The following is a 13427-nucleotide window of genomic DNA, read 5'->3' on the forward strand; positions in this document are numbered from 1 at the left end:
ACTTATGGAAGGAAGTTTGTAGCAATAAATGCCTGCATTAAAAACAAAAAAGGTCTCAAATAAACAAACTAAATTTACATCTCAAGGAACTAGAAAAAGACTAACAAAATAAGCTCAAAGTTAGCAGGAGAAAGGAAATAACAAAGACTAGAGCAGAAATAAATGAAACAGAGAATAGAAAAACAATAGAAAAAAATGAAACTAAAAGTTGGCTGAAAATATAAGCAAAACTGACAAACCCTTAGCTAAACTAACTAAAGAAAAAAGAGAGAGACTCAAAAAAAAAAAATCAGAAATGAAAAAGGAGACATTCCACCTGATGCCACAGAAATACGATGGATCATATCTTAGTCAGTTCAGGTTTCTATAACAGAATATCATTGATTGGATGGCTTATCAAAAACAGAAATATATTTCTCACAGTTCTGGAGACTAGAAATCCAAGATCAGGGTGCCCACACGGTAGGGTTCTTGTAAGGATCCTCTTCTGTGTTGCAAACTGCCGACTTCTCATTTTACCTTCACATAGCGGAAAGCAGAGTGTGGGAGCAAGCTGTCTCCTGACTCTTATAAGGACACTAATCCCATTCATGAGTGTTCCATTCTCAAGATCTCATCTAATCCTAATTACTTCCCAAAAGCCCCGCCTCCTAATACCATCACATTGAGGGGTAGGGTTTCAACATATGAATTTTGGGGGGGACACAAACATGGACTCCATAACAGATTATAAGAGACTATTATAAACAATTATACATGAATAAATTGGATAATCTAGAAGAAATGGATAAATCCTAGAAACATATGACCTATCAATAAGTATGACCCTTTCAATAGAAAACTTGAATAGACCAATAAAAAATAAGAAGATTGAATCAGTAATAAAAAACCTCCGAACAAAGAAAAGTGCATGATGAAATGGTTTCATTGGTGAATTCTACCAAACATTAAAAGAAGAATGGACACCAATCTTTCTTAAAGTCTTCCAAAAAATTGAAGAGGAGGGAACACTTCCAAACTCTCGTTTTGAGGCCAACATTACCCTGATTCCAAAGCCAGGCAAAGACCCTACAAGAAAAGAAAACTATAGGCCAACATCTCTGATGAACATAGATGCAAAAATCTTCAACAAAATACTAGTAAACTGAATTCAACAACACATTAAAAAGATCATACCCATGACCAAGTGGTATTTATCCCTGGAATGCAAGGATGGTTCAACACACTCAAATCAATTAAAGTGATAAACCACATTAACAGAATGAAAGATAAAAATCACATGATCATTTCAATGGATGCAGAAAAAGCAGTAGACAAAATTCAACACCATTTCATGATAAAAACTCTTAACATATTAGGTATAGAAGGAATTTACCTCAACACAATAAAGACTCTATATGAAAAGCCCACAACTAACATTATATTCAATGGTAAAAAACTGAAAGCTTTTCCTCTAAGATCAAAAACAAGACAAGAATGCCCGCTCTTGCCACTTCTATTCAACATAGCACTGGAAATCCTAGCCAGAGCAATTAGGCAAGAAAAAGAAATAAAAGGCATCCAAATCACAAAGGAAGAAGTAAAATTATCCTGTTTACAGATGACATGATCACATATGTAAAAAATCCTAAAGACTGCACAAAAAAGCTATTAGAACTAATAATCAAATTCAGTAAAGTTGTAGGACCCAAAATCAACATACAAAATCAGTTGTATTTCTGTACACTAACATCTGAAAAGGAAATTAAGAAAACAATCCCACTTACAATAGCATCAAAAAAGATAAAATACTTAGGAATAAACTTAACTAAGTGAAAGATTCGTACACTGAAAACTACAAATCATTGATAAAAGAAATTAAAGAAGACACAAACATGTGGAAAGATATCCCATGTTTATAGATTAGAAGGCAATATTATTAAAATGTCCATACAAACCAAAGTGATTTACAGATTTAATGCAATCCCTATCAAAATCTCAATGACATATTTTACTGAAATAGAAAAAACAATCCTAAAATTCATATGGAATAACAAAAGACCTCCAATAGCACAAGCAATCTTGAGAAGGAAGAAGAAAGCTGGAAGTGTCACACTTCTTGATTTCAAAATATATTACAAAGTTATAGTAATTAAAATAGTGTGTTACACACTACTCTAACCACTTCTATTCAACATTGTATTGGAGTTTCTAGCCAGAGCAATTAGGCAAGAAAAAGAAATAAAAAGCATCATAGATTGAAAAGGAAGAAACAAAACTATCTCAGATGACATGATCCTGTATATAGAAAATCCTAAGAATCCACTAATAAACTATTAGAACTAATAAATGAGTTCATTAAGGTTACAGGATATAAGATCAATATACAAAAATCAATGGTATTTATATACACTTGCAATGAAAAATTAAAAAATGAGATTAAGAAAACAACTACATTTACAATAGCATCAAAAGGAATATATAGGAATAAATTTAACAAAAGAAGTGCAAATTTTACACTCTAAAAACCAGAAAATGTTAAAAAAAATTAAAAAACAATAAATGGGAAAATATTTTATGTGAATGGATTGGAAAATGGAACATTGTTAAGATGGCAATACTCCCCAAACTAATCTACAGATTCAACTCAATCCCATCCCAATTGACATCTTTGTAGAAATTGACAAACTATTTCTAAAATTTATATGGAATCACAATGATCCTAGAATAGCCAAAAAAATCTTGAAAAAGAAGAATAAAGTAGTAGAACTCACACTTCCCTATTTTAAATCATACTACAAAGCAATAGTAATCAAGACAACGTAGTACTGGCATAAGAATAGACATATAGATCAATGGAATAGAGTTGAGTGTACAGAAATAAAATTATGTGTACATGGTCAACTGATTTTCTATAAGGGGTCCCCAAGACCATTCTATGGGGAAAGAATAGTCTTTTCAACAAATGGTGCTGGGACAACTGGATACCCACCTACAAAAGAACAAAATTGAACCTCTTCTTCACACCATATAAAAAATTACTTTAAAATAGATCAAAGACCTAAATTTAAGAGCTAAGATACAAAATCCTTAAGAGAAAATCTAGAAGTAAATCTTCATAAGCATGGGTTAGACAAAGCCTTCTTACATGCCACCAAACATATAAGCAACAAAAGAAAAAAAATAGATAAATTGGACTTCATCAAAATTAAAAACTTTTGTGCATCAAAAGACGCTATCAAGAAAGTGAAACCCCTGTCCACAGAATGGGAGAAAGTATTTGCTAATCATATATCTTGATAAGGGACTAGTGTCTAGAATATATAGAGAACTCTTATAATTCCAATAATAAAAAGACAACCCAATTAAAAAATGGACAAAGGATCTGAATAGACGTTTCTCCAAAGAAGATATACAAGGCCAAAAGTCACATAAAAAATGCTCAACATCATTAATTATCAGAGAAATGCAAATCAAAACCACAATGAGATACCACTTCACACCCACTAGGATAGCTAGGATTAAAAAGTCAGCTAATAACAGTTTTGCGAGAATATGGAAAAATTGGAACCTTCATACACTGCTGATGGAGATGTAAAATGGTGCATTCACTTTGGAAAACAGTCTGACAGTTCTTCCGATGGTTAAACACAGAATTATGACATGACTGAGCAACTCTCTTCCTTGGTATACATGCAAGAGAAATGAAAATATATATCCACACAAAAGCTTGTACATGAATGTTTATAGCAGCATTATTTATAAGAGTTACAAGGTGGAAATATCCCAAATGTCCATCAACTGATAAATGGGTAAATCAAAAGTGGTATATCCATTCAATGGAATATTATTCAGCCGTAAAAAGGGATGAAGTACTGACACATGCTACAACATGGATGAATTTTCAAAATACTATGTTAAGTGAAAAAAGTCAGTCACAAAAGACCACATATTGTATGATTTTATTTTTATGAAATGTGCAGAATAGGCAAAGAGAGACAGAGAGTAGATTAGTTGTTTATTAGGGTGGTGGGCACAGGGGATAGGAGGATAGGTGGGAGATAGCTAAAGGGTAAGATGCTTCTTTATCAGGCGATGGAAATGTTCTAAAATTGATGATTATAGTTGCAAATATCTACAAATAGAGTAAAAACCACGGAGTTGTATACTTTAAATGTGTGAATTGCTGGTATGTGAATCTCAAAGCTGTGTTTTAAAAAGCAATGGATATTATCTTTTGCACTTTGACACAAATTTTAAAAGTCGACTTGTTTTAAAATTGTGTCAGATGTCATCATTATTTATTATTTCAAGACTGAAAATAACTGTTTCGATACTAAATAGTGGAAATCAGGGAACGAAAATCATCAAATAGCCTAACCAAACAGAATTGTAGTCTGTGGACTGAAAATTGTGTCTACTTTATTTCCTTGCATAAAAACTGCAAACCCTATCAATCAGAGGACACACTGGAGATAGTTGGTCATAGAATCATAGAATGTTAGAGTAGGAAGGAAACTTGGAGAGAATTTCTAAGACCAGGGATATTTCGCATGAGAACTCTAAGACACAGGCAGCAAAATGCTTAATGTCACGTAGTAAATGTACGGCATAACTGACTATGGAACTTTTATTTTGGATCCCATGCCATCTCAAATAACTGGTGAGACTGGGAAGAAAATGTACCCCAGTGAAGCAAAACCAGGTGTAACTGAATTTTCGTACATCCTCAATACAGTAGGAACCAGAGAATCCAAGCTCCATCCCAGAAGAGCAGCACAGCTCAGCCCCTACTGATGGTTTAAAGCAGGACTGCAGGATCATTGTTGCTTCACCTCCAGAACTGCCGAGAAGCACTAGAAATCCAGATTCCTGTATGAAATCTCCGCATTTTTAAATTTAAATAAATTTAAAGACACAGGTGTTGGTTTTGATCTAGAATCTAGCTGTTTTTGACCTTTGGAAGTTTCTTTTCTTTAGATATTGCCCAGATTCTTTTCCTTTGCCTTGAATTATCTCAGCAAACTAAGAAGACTCAATTTGGGTCTCAGTGTTGTCATGGGGTGGATAAGAACTATAAAGGATATGTTCTTATAGGACACACGCAAAGAGTGTGTATCAGTGATTCATTATTATTAAAAGAGAAGATTCTTTTACTTAGATATCTATTACTTAGGATCCCACAAAGGTCTATTTTTCCATTTTCTCCCCAATGGTACATACTTATTAAGTGAGTAGGCACCAAGGAGTTATTTGTAAAGAACTAGATTCCTACTTAGCCTTATTTTTCTTAACCACTTTAATTCCTTGGAGTCAATATGTTGACTTACTTCCAGAAAATTCTCCTGTATACATAATAATTAAAAAAAAAAATTTAAATAGAGATGTATAAAGATGAATCATTACAATTAACTCTTGCACAGGATATGGATATCCACAACCATACAAGCCAATTCAGCTTTACCTGCTACCAGGCGGGTTAGGATGAATGAAATTGGTAATATTTCAGAAAACATTTCAAAGAGATCTCATGAAATTAGACAAATGATTCTTTACTATGTAAATGGGTCAGTTATTAAGAAAACTCCTAAGGACCTAAAATCAATAAAGGAGATACAAGAAGGAGAAATAGGACCTTTCCTTCTATACCAGACAATTTGTTTTTAAATGCTGAGTGTGTGCAACTCCTCTGCATTTATCCTAGAACACCAAACCCTGTGTTATAGGGTAGCTGGGAGGCTGGGGAGTGCCAAATGCTGAAGCAGAAACAAATGAATCTGTCATAATCCTTCATTTCATGGACTCCATTGCATTAGAGTCTGCTGTCCTCCAAGTAAATGTTGATTTTATAAACTCTTCTTTTTAAGGCCAAAATCCCCTTTGGAATAAGAAAATATTCCCTAGTTCTGTCTATTTGGGCAAAAGAAATGCTTCTAGCTTATGATAAATTCCTGTATTGCACAGTGCTTTACAAAGTCAGCCAATTTCTGGCCTCTGAAGAATTTCTCCAATAACCTCCTGAGTCCATTTCCTTGAATACGCAGATTTGCCTGACTCAGTCAAAAATGTCATCAATCAGGATTGTGGAGTAAATAATAGCGTAGAGATTGTTCCCTGAGCAGCAGTGAATGATTGTGTCAACACACGGCATCCTGGATTATTAGATGAGAAGTAAAGAGTCACGGCAGGATGAATTTTGCCTACAGCTACAGGCAGGTGCCTCCTGCTCACTACTGGCAGGAAGCATGTTGTGGGGAAATGGCTAAAATAATATGGACATGAATTTCACATTGATTTTATTCAACAGGTATAGGTGAATAGAAAGATTAGCAACACATGTCCTTGCCTTTGAAAAGGCTCCACTTTTTACAAATCATAAGAGCCATAGCTCTTAAAAGATGTATTTTCTCTACAGAGAAAATGAAGTATTTTCTCTACAGTTTTTCCAGGTTTGAAGTTAATTTGAAGTTGTTTTTTTCAATAACATAAAAATTTTATCAACATATTTAGACATCACCGTGAAGTTCTTTTGAATAAGTTAGGTCTGTAAAGTTCCAGTTACAACAGCGTTCTTCCCTCTCCCTAAATAAGGTCTTGTCCACTTGGCAAACTTCTAATCAACCTTCAAGACTCAGCTTTTTTGTCACTTTCTCTGATTTTGTTTCTTTTCCTCTACCCAAGAGGATGAATTGTTCCCCCAGCTTTGTGCCTGTAATAATAGTGATAGCAATAATAGTTCACAGTTTTCAAGCACTTTCTATGTGCCAAGGACTGTGCTACAGAGTATTGTCAGTTAATTTCATAAAACTGTGTGAGATGGGTACTGCTGTTATGCCTATTTTACAAATGAGGAAAATGAGGCACAAGGAGGTTATATATGTTGCCCAGGGTCACACAGCCAGTAAGTGGCAGAGCTGCAATGTGGACCCAGGTAATTTCACCCTTTACCACTATGCAATACTCCCTCTCGTTAGCGCTCATATACATCCATCACATAGTATTAAGTTACTGTTGGGGAGTCTATTTTCACTATAGATTGTGTTTCTGTAAGAGTAGGGCTGTGCCTCATTGGCATTTGGGTGCCTAGGGCACAGCAAACCCATGGAAAGATCGTTGTTTGGGCCAAAGCATAGATTTATCATTTGCCATCCTCGGTTACGTTTTAACTTCTGCATTCTTTTCAAAGCGATACTTTATTAATGCAAAGTACTCTTTTTTTTAAAAAAAAAAAACAGTATTCAGGATGCGTCTTGAACTAAGCAGTGCTTCACTGAGAATTTATTGCCATTCTTCCTAATGGTTCCATTGCTAATTAAAGGCTATGCAGTTTCCTCACTCTTTAAGTCATGAGCCACCATGTAGAAATCTGACTACCTTGAGGCTGCCATGCTGGAGGCGCTATGAGTAGGCACTCTAGGCCACAGCCTCAGCTGAGCCCAGCTTTCCAACCATCCCACCAAGGCACCAGACAAGTGAGTGAAGGATTCTTGGACCTTCCAGACGAGTTCATTTACCAGTTGAACGCCAGCAAGTGACTTGGTTTAGCCAAGATGGCTCTGCTTGTAGCCATCTTAAAATACTTAATTTTTGAACAAGGGGCCCCTCATTTTCATTTTGCATTGGGCCCAACAAATTGTTTAGCTGATCCTACTTACACCATTGGATTACTCTTCATTATATATTCTTTGGAATTGTTTGCTCCTATCTCTTGTTCATTACTCTTATCTCCTCACCTTGATTGTTGATTGTGAGAGTCTTAAAGGCAGACCAAATGTCATCCCTGGCCTCCCATAACTCCTCTCTAGTCCTAGGTGTAGGTACCCAGACAATATGTTTTGAGAGACTCGACATAGAAGAGAAAATGGCATTTTCAGAGTGTACAGCCCTCAATGGAGAGCATGCAAAGGAGCCAGAGAGGACCTAGTAAGTGTATTTACTTGCTCTTCTCCACGGCACACTTCCTGCTCGGGTCTCCTGGTGGCTCTTGGATGTCAGATGAGGTAGAGGGTAGATGTAAGCAAAAGCTATGTGTAAACCTCAGTGTACGAAGAGAGCATTTGCCCTCTCTCCACTCCCTTTCCCTTACAGCCCTAGTTGATGAGTTTTATTACTTGGAGGGTTTGAACCAAGATAGTTGGTTTAGCTCTCCAGGAAGTGATGATAAGAGACTAGGTAGAGTGTCTTACGAAGTGAATTAGCAAGAAATACCAATCTAAAAGGCACTGAGGTGAGTCTGTTGCCTTATCTTACCTTATAACAACAAAAAATTTTTTAAATATTTCTTATAAAAATATCAATAATGTGAATAGAACTGTTGTCAGAAATGTTAACAGAAAAGAATTCGAAAAACAAACTGAAATCACAGAATTAAAGGAAGAGAAGGGAAAAGAAGGGGAGATATGTTGTTATGTCAAAAGAATAAAGTTTCACGTCACTTTGAAATAAGTTTACCTAAAACTCTGTTATATATGGTATCAATCTCCCTTTTTAACTACTTGGCAACATAAATAGACAATAGTAAGTGGGTTTCCTTGCTTTAGAGATCGGTTTCTGACATGGTGTGAAATATTTCATTTGGTAGTATCTCCTTCATTAAGGAGGTAACTAGATATTATTTCCTGGTGTACTGCAAACATTTGTGAATGAACTAAGAGCTTGCCCAACTTTCAGATAACAAAGACATGTTACTAAAGTACCTAATAGCTAAGAGATCTGATTCTAGCACAAAAGGATCCATTCTGTGCTTCATTTATTCCTTCACCAAATATCCAAGAGCCTGCTCTGTACCTGGAAATAGTCTAGGCGCTGAGAGAAATGCCGAAACAGGAATACGGTTCTATGCCTTTCATGCCCTTCAGATGAGGAAAATAACTTTCTCTGTGTAATGTTCACAGTCACAGACACCTTGTAGAGGACAATTAAACCCAGCCGGGGCGATGAAAATTGAGTAGCATCTGTTGTTCGTTTTTACTTATTCACAAGTCACTGTTTACCCAATTTATTCAACGACCCTCTCATGCTTGACCAGACAAAAGCACTCTTTGTCCTGCCTAGAAGAGTCATCCACTCCAGCATTTTAAAAACAATACACCATTTTCCTCCAGAGAGATTACAGGTTAGGTTTTAATGAAAAAGGAAGCACTTTGTGCGAATATTTGAACAGTACCACCTGTTGAAACTTGAAATGTTGCTGCTTGAGACTCTTCAGAATTCAAGATTTAAACTTTCCTCTAGTCGCAGGAGAGCTGGGGTGAGCACTGCCAACAAAATAACGACAAGATCTTCTGTCCCCGAAACCCAGACATTTCTGAGCCCAGCTTCAGAGAGAAACAGCTCTCCACACCAGCAGCTGAGGAAAGTCGTGTCAATAAGATGGAATGTGCCTGAATTCACTTTGCAGTGGACGCTGGAACCCAAACCATGGCAGGATGACTGGCGTGTACAGAACTCGGGAGCAATGGTAGCACCCGTGCGATGTGCTTGAACGGGAAACAGCTGTCAGATTTGAAGCCACTGTTAGATATGGCCGTTCTAGATGTGTTCCGTGACTGCTCTTGTTCAGTTCCTGTTGGTTAACTAGAGCGAGGGTTAAATCCTTTTTTTCTCAAAAAATGATTATATACATAAGAGATTTTCTGGGAGAGACAAGTTCAAGAAAAAAGAACATCAACTGTTACTGCCTATTATTCAAGAAAATCCAGTCCTTTGGCCCCGGAAAAGTGGTGTTGACCATAACTCTCCAGTGATCATGCTGTGGGATTGTCTTGGAATCCTGACTGTTCCTACATAAGAAGGGCCATAGGCTGGGGTTTGTTCCTTATTCAACCTGTCTATCTTGCTCCCACCAGCTGGTTCAGAAAACATAGGTGTTACTAATTTTAAGAGAAATGGCTTATATTCCTTCAGTTTATAATCGACAATTCCATGGGAAATAGGGAGGAGATCATGGAAAATGAGGGAGCCAATCATGGTGATAAAAAGTGGAAAGGGTAAAATGTCATTTAATTTATCTTAAATAAATGAGAAAATGGTGGCCGGCCCCATGACTTAGCGGTTAGGTGCGCGCACTCTGCTACTGGCGGCCCGGGTTTGGATCCCGGGCGTGCACCCAGGCACTGCATCTCCGACCACGCTGAGGCAGCGTCCCACATACAGCAACTAGAAGGATGTGCAGCTGTGACATGCAACTATCTACTGGGGCTTTGGTGAAAAAAAAGGAGGAGGATTGGCAGTAGATGTTAGCTCAGCGCCGGTCTTCCTCAGCAAAAAGAGGAGGATTAGCATGGATGTTAGCTTAGGGCTGATCTTCCTCACACACACAAAAAATAAATAAATAAATGAGAAAATGAATAGAAAAAACAGATGTCATTAAATCTTCTTTCAGGTCCCTTATGGTAATAGAAATAAGGGGGAGGCGAAACTCAAACCATTATGTTGTATTTTAATCTAGCTAGCTAGCTACCCATCTGTCTGTCAGTCTGTCTATCTATCTATTTATTTTTGGTCCTATTCCATGATTCACCTCGTCAAATCCCAAGGACTCCTTTGCCTTTGCATTTAGGCAAGAACAAATTTTCATTCATTTTCCCATGTTTTTGAGCATTTTTAAATGATAGCTGAGTTATGAGTCATTGCCAAGCTCTTCGACATCACTGTACCAAAAGCACACAACATGTTTTCTACCTGTCAATGTAAATTATTGCCTGCATGTAGAACTCCAGGAACAATTTGGCTTCCTGCCCACACAAATGCCTTCTCATCGTTCAGGTTTCAATTTAATGCCAGTATGTACTGTAAGATGTATGTTCAATCCTACAAATGAGTTGCATGTGCATTTCAATTTCAGAAAACCTGGACTGAATTTTAAAAGAAGGCATTTGGGATCTATTGTATTAGAGATGCTTCTGAGCTAAGTGAATTCTAAAAACACTGTAGAATCAAAAATAGTGCTAGACTTTGGGTGCTACACTAAATTTTAAAAAAGATAAAAAAGACAAATTTGACTTCTTTCATCTTCTGACCACTAGCCTACTAAGTCAAATGAACTTGAAGAGAAAAACATCTTAAATAGAAAGCTAAGGATTCAGAAAGCGTTTGTTGCACAGGCAGAATCTACTCCAAGTACAAATCAGAAAGATACTTTTAGACTTCCTTGCTTCCTGTTAGTGGTTCTGTTGGTGGATGAAGATGTATGTGAAGTATTTTAGAATGCACTCCAATTTAATGAATTAAAAGTATTGTCAAATAAGATGCTTTTTTAAAGTGTGGGAAGAAGCATTTATTTCTGCACAGATATGCTAGCAGAAAGGTCAAAGAACATGAAAAAAACATGATTTCCCACAAAAAGAGCATAAAATATAGGATAAATTGGAAAAAGGGGTGTTCTCAGTGACTGAAAAGAAGAAATGTTGCATGTTGTTTTACATTAGCAAAAATAGATGCAGCATTCTACTGATCAAAAGGACACCAGTAACAAGAATCAAGGCAACCTCCTACACTAGAATTTGTGCACCTCCTGTAAAAGCCATCATCTACTTCTGTCATGTAATCACACAGGTAATAAATATTACATGTTATGCTCATTTAGGCTAAATATGTTTCAATGACTCCTCTTTCCCTCAGCTGTAAAACAGAACCAACAAAGTAAAACAGGGTTTGTAAGTCACCATTTTCAATGTATGAAACTTAAAGAAAAAAAGAAAATATTGGCATTACTTAATATAATCCTTCCTTTATTTTCAATTATTTTTCCTTTTAGGAGAATGTTAGTTTAAAGTTTGAATACTGTCAGTGAATACTGGGTTGCAATATTTTCTACTCACCATCATTCTATTTGGTTACTGGGAATCAGTTGTTCCACATGGTACCAGTCTTACGGACAAAGAAAGAGACGCTGGGGCCATGATGGCATTGTTAATTGCAGCTGTTAGTTGTCGGTTATAACCTGAATGCCCTCTTCTGATCCTTAGAATTTAGGTAATGTTTATTCTTACACTTCATTATGTATTGTCATTTGTTTTTATTTCTTTACGTCTGTGATATGGCCCAAACTAGATGACATGTTTCTTGATGATAAGGACCATTTTCTTAACTACTTTTATAGTATGACGTCAGAATCTGATACATCGCCAAGGCATAGTTTTGGCTTTAACTCTGTGTGTTCACACAGAGTTTTGAGTCAGGTCTTGTGCTAGTGGTATCAACATAATTTTTCCCTTTGCTATCAATCATATGTCCACAGAATTGTCGAACTAAAACTTACATCTCATATAATCAAACTTTTTACTTCACAGACAAGAAAACCAAGTCTCAGAGCCATTAAATATTTGGCCCAAAGTCAAATGGAGGATTCATAGCTTTCAAACATAGGAAAAGGGTTCATCTTATATTTGAGTAAACTCTGGCCCAGACACCTGGTGTTTCTTGGCAGCCTGCCTTAACATGGATCATAACTGATGAATGGACATTTATGGTTTATTCAAATTAAGATAAATCTCACTCATCAGTTGGCATAAGATAAATTAATTCCTAAGCATAATTTTTAGAAACCAAATGCTTTGGTGCAAATAGGGAAGCAAGATCAGTAGCTTAGGTGAAGGTGCCAAGTTTTCTAACAAAGTGTCTCTGTAAGGGTTTAGCAAACTACCTAAGGATCATTTAATCACTTTATTCACTCATGCACGCACATATGTGCACACAGCAATACGTCTGACAGCCTCCTTTCTAGAGTTTAAAAAGAGTCATCAAATTCTCTAAAACATGACTGTCAGGATTTTCCAGGGTAAAGAAATTTGATTGAAATGGCATTGACAATGTTTCAGAAATACTTTTCCTTGATATTGAACAAAAATGTTTGCTGAATTAATTGATATATGAATTAGTAAAAGGACTTTGGATAACAGGCTCCTGAACTAAAATTCATATATACATATATAAATAAGTATTAGAAGAAGATTAAGGGCAGAGGTAGAGATTTATAATAGGTACCAGGAATACTGCTTTCTTTTTCTAGGTGGTGCAGGTTGCCTATGGCAATCCAAGAATTTTCGTAACGTTCCACTGGTAAGGGTAGACAGAGAATTTGAGCTTGGAATTCCTGTCTTAATAGATTTTCCAAGAGAAGGCAAAGGGGTAAGAAGTGATGAGCAGAATCAAGCTGAAAATTATTATAGCACTTTCATGAAATAATAAGTTATCCATTTTTACTTCTGCAATATGTATGGTGTATATTTATGCTCCACATTTTTTTTTTTAATTCAGAGCTATATCTTGATGTGAATTGAGACCAAATTATCAAATTAGTTTGTTTGGACTTTCTGTTCTCAAAATCATAACTTGAAATCAACATCAACAAATACCTTCTCAACATTGCTCTCATCAGATCATTTGTTCTGATTTCCCTTCTATAGAACAAGAGAATACTTGACAATGGATTAGGCTTTTTGTCA

At 36.2% G+C, this 13427-nt stretch overlaps 1 long non-coding RNA gene across 1 annotated transcript in view; it reads left to right on the top strand.

Moving 5' to 3' along the window:
• The window catches only part of LOC131410766 (uncharacterized), a 71573-nt gene that overhangs the window by 17552 nt on the left and 40594 nt on the right, over positions 1 to 13427 (top strand). The window lies entirely within an intron of this gene.

The sequence above is a fragment of the Diceros bicornis genome, chromosome 10 (genome assembly GCF_020826845.1).
Source record: "Diceros bicornis minor isolate mBicDic1 chromosome 10, mDicBic1.mat.cur, whole genome shotgun sequence".
NCBI classification, from domain to species: Eukaryota; Metazoa; Chordata; class Mammalia; order Perissodactyla; family Rhinocerotidae; genus Diceros; species Diceros bicornis.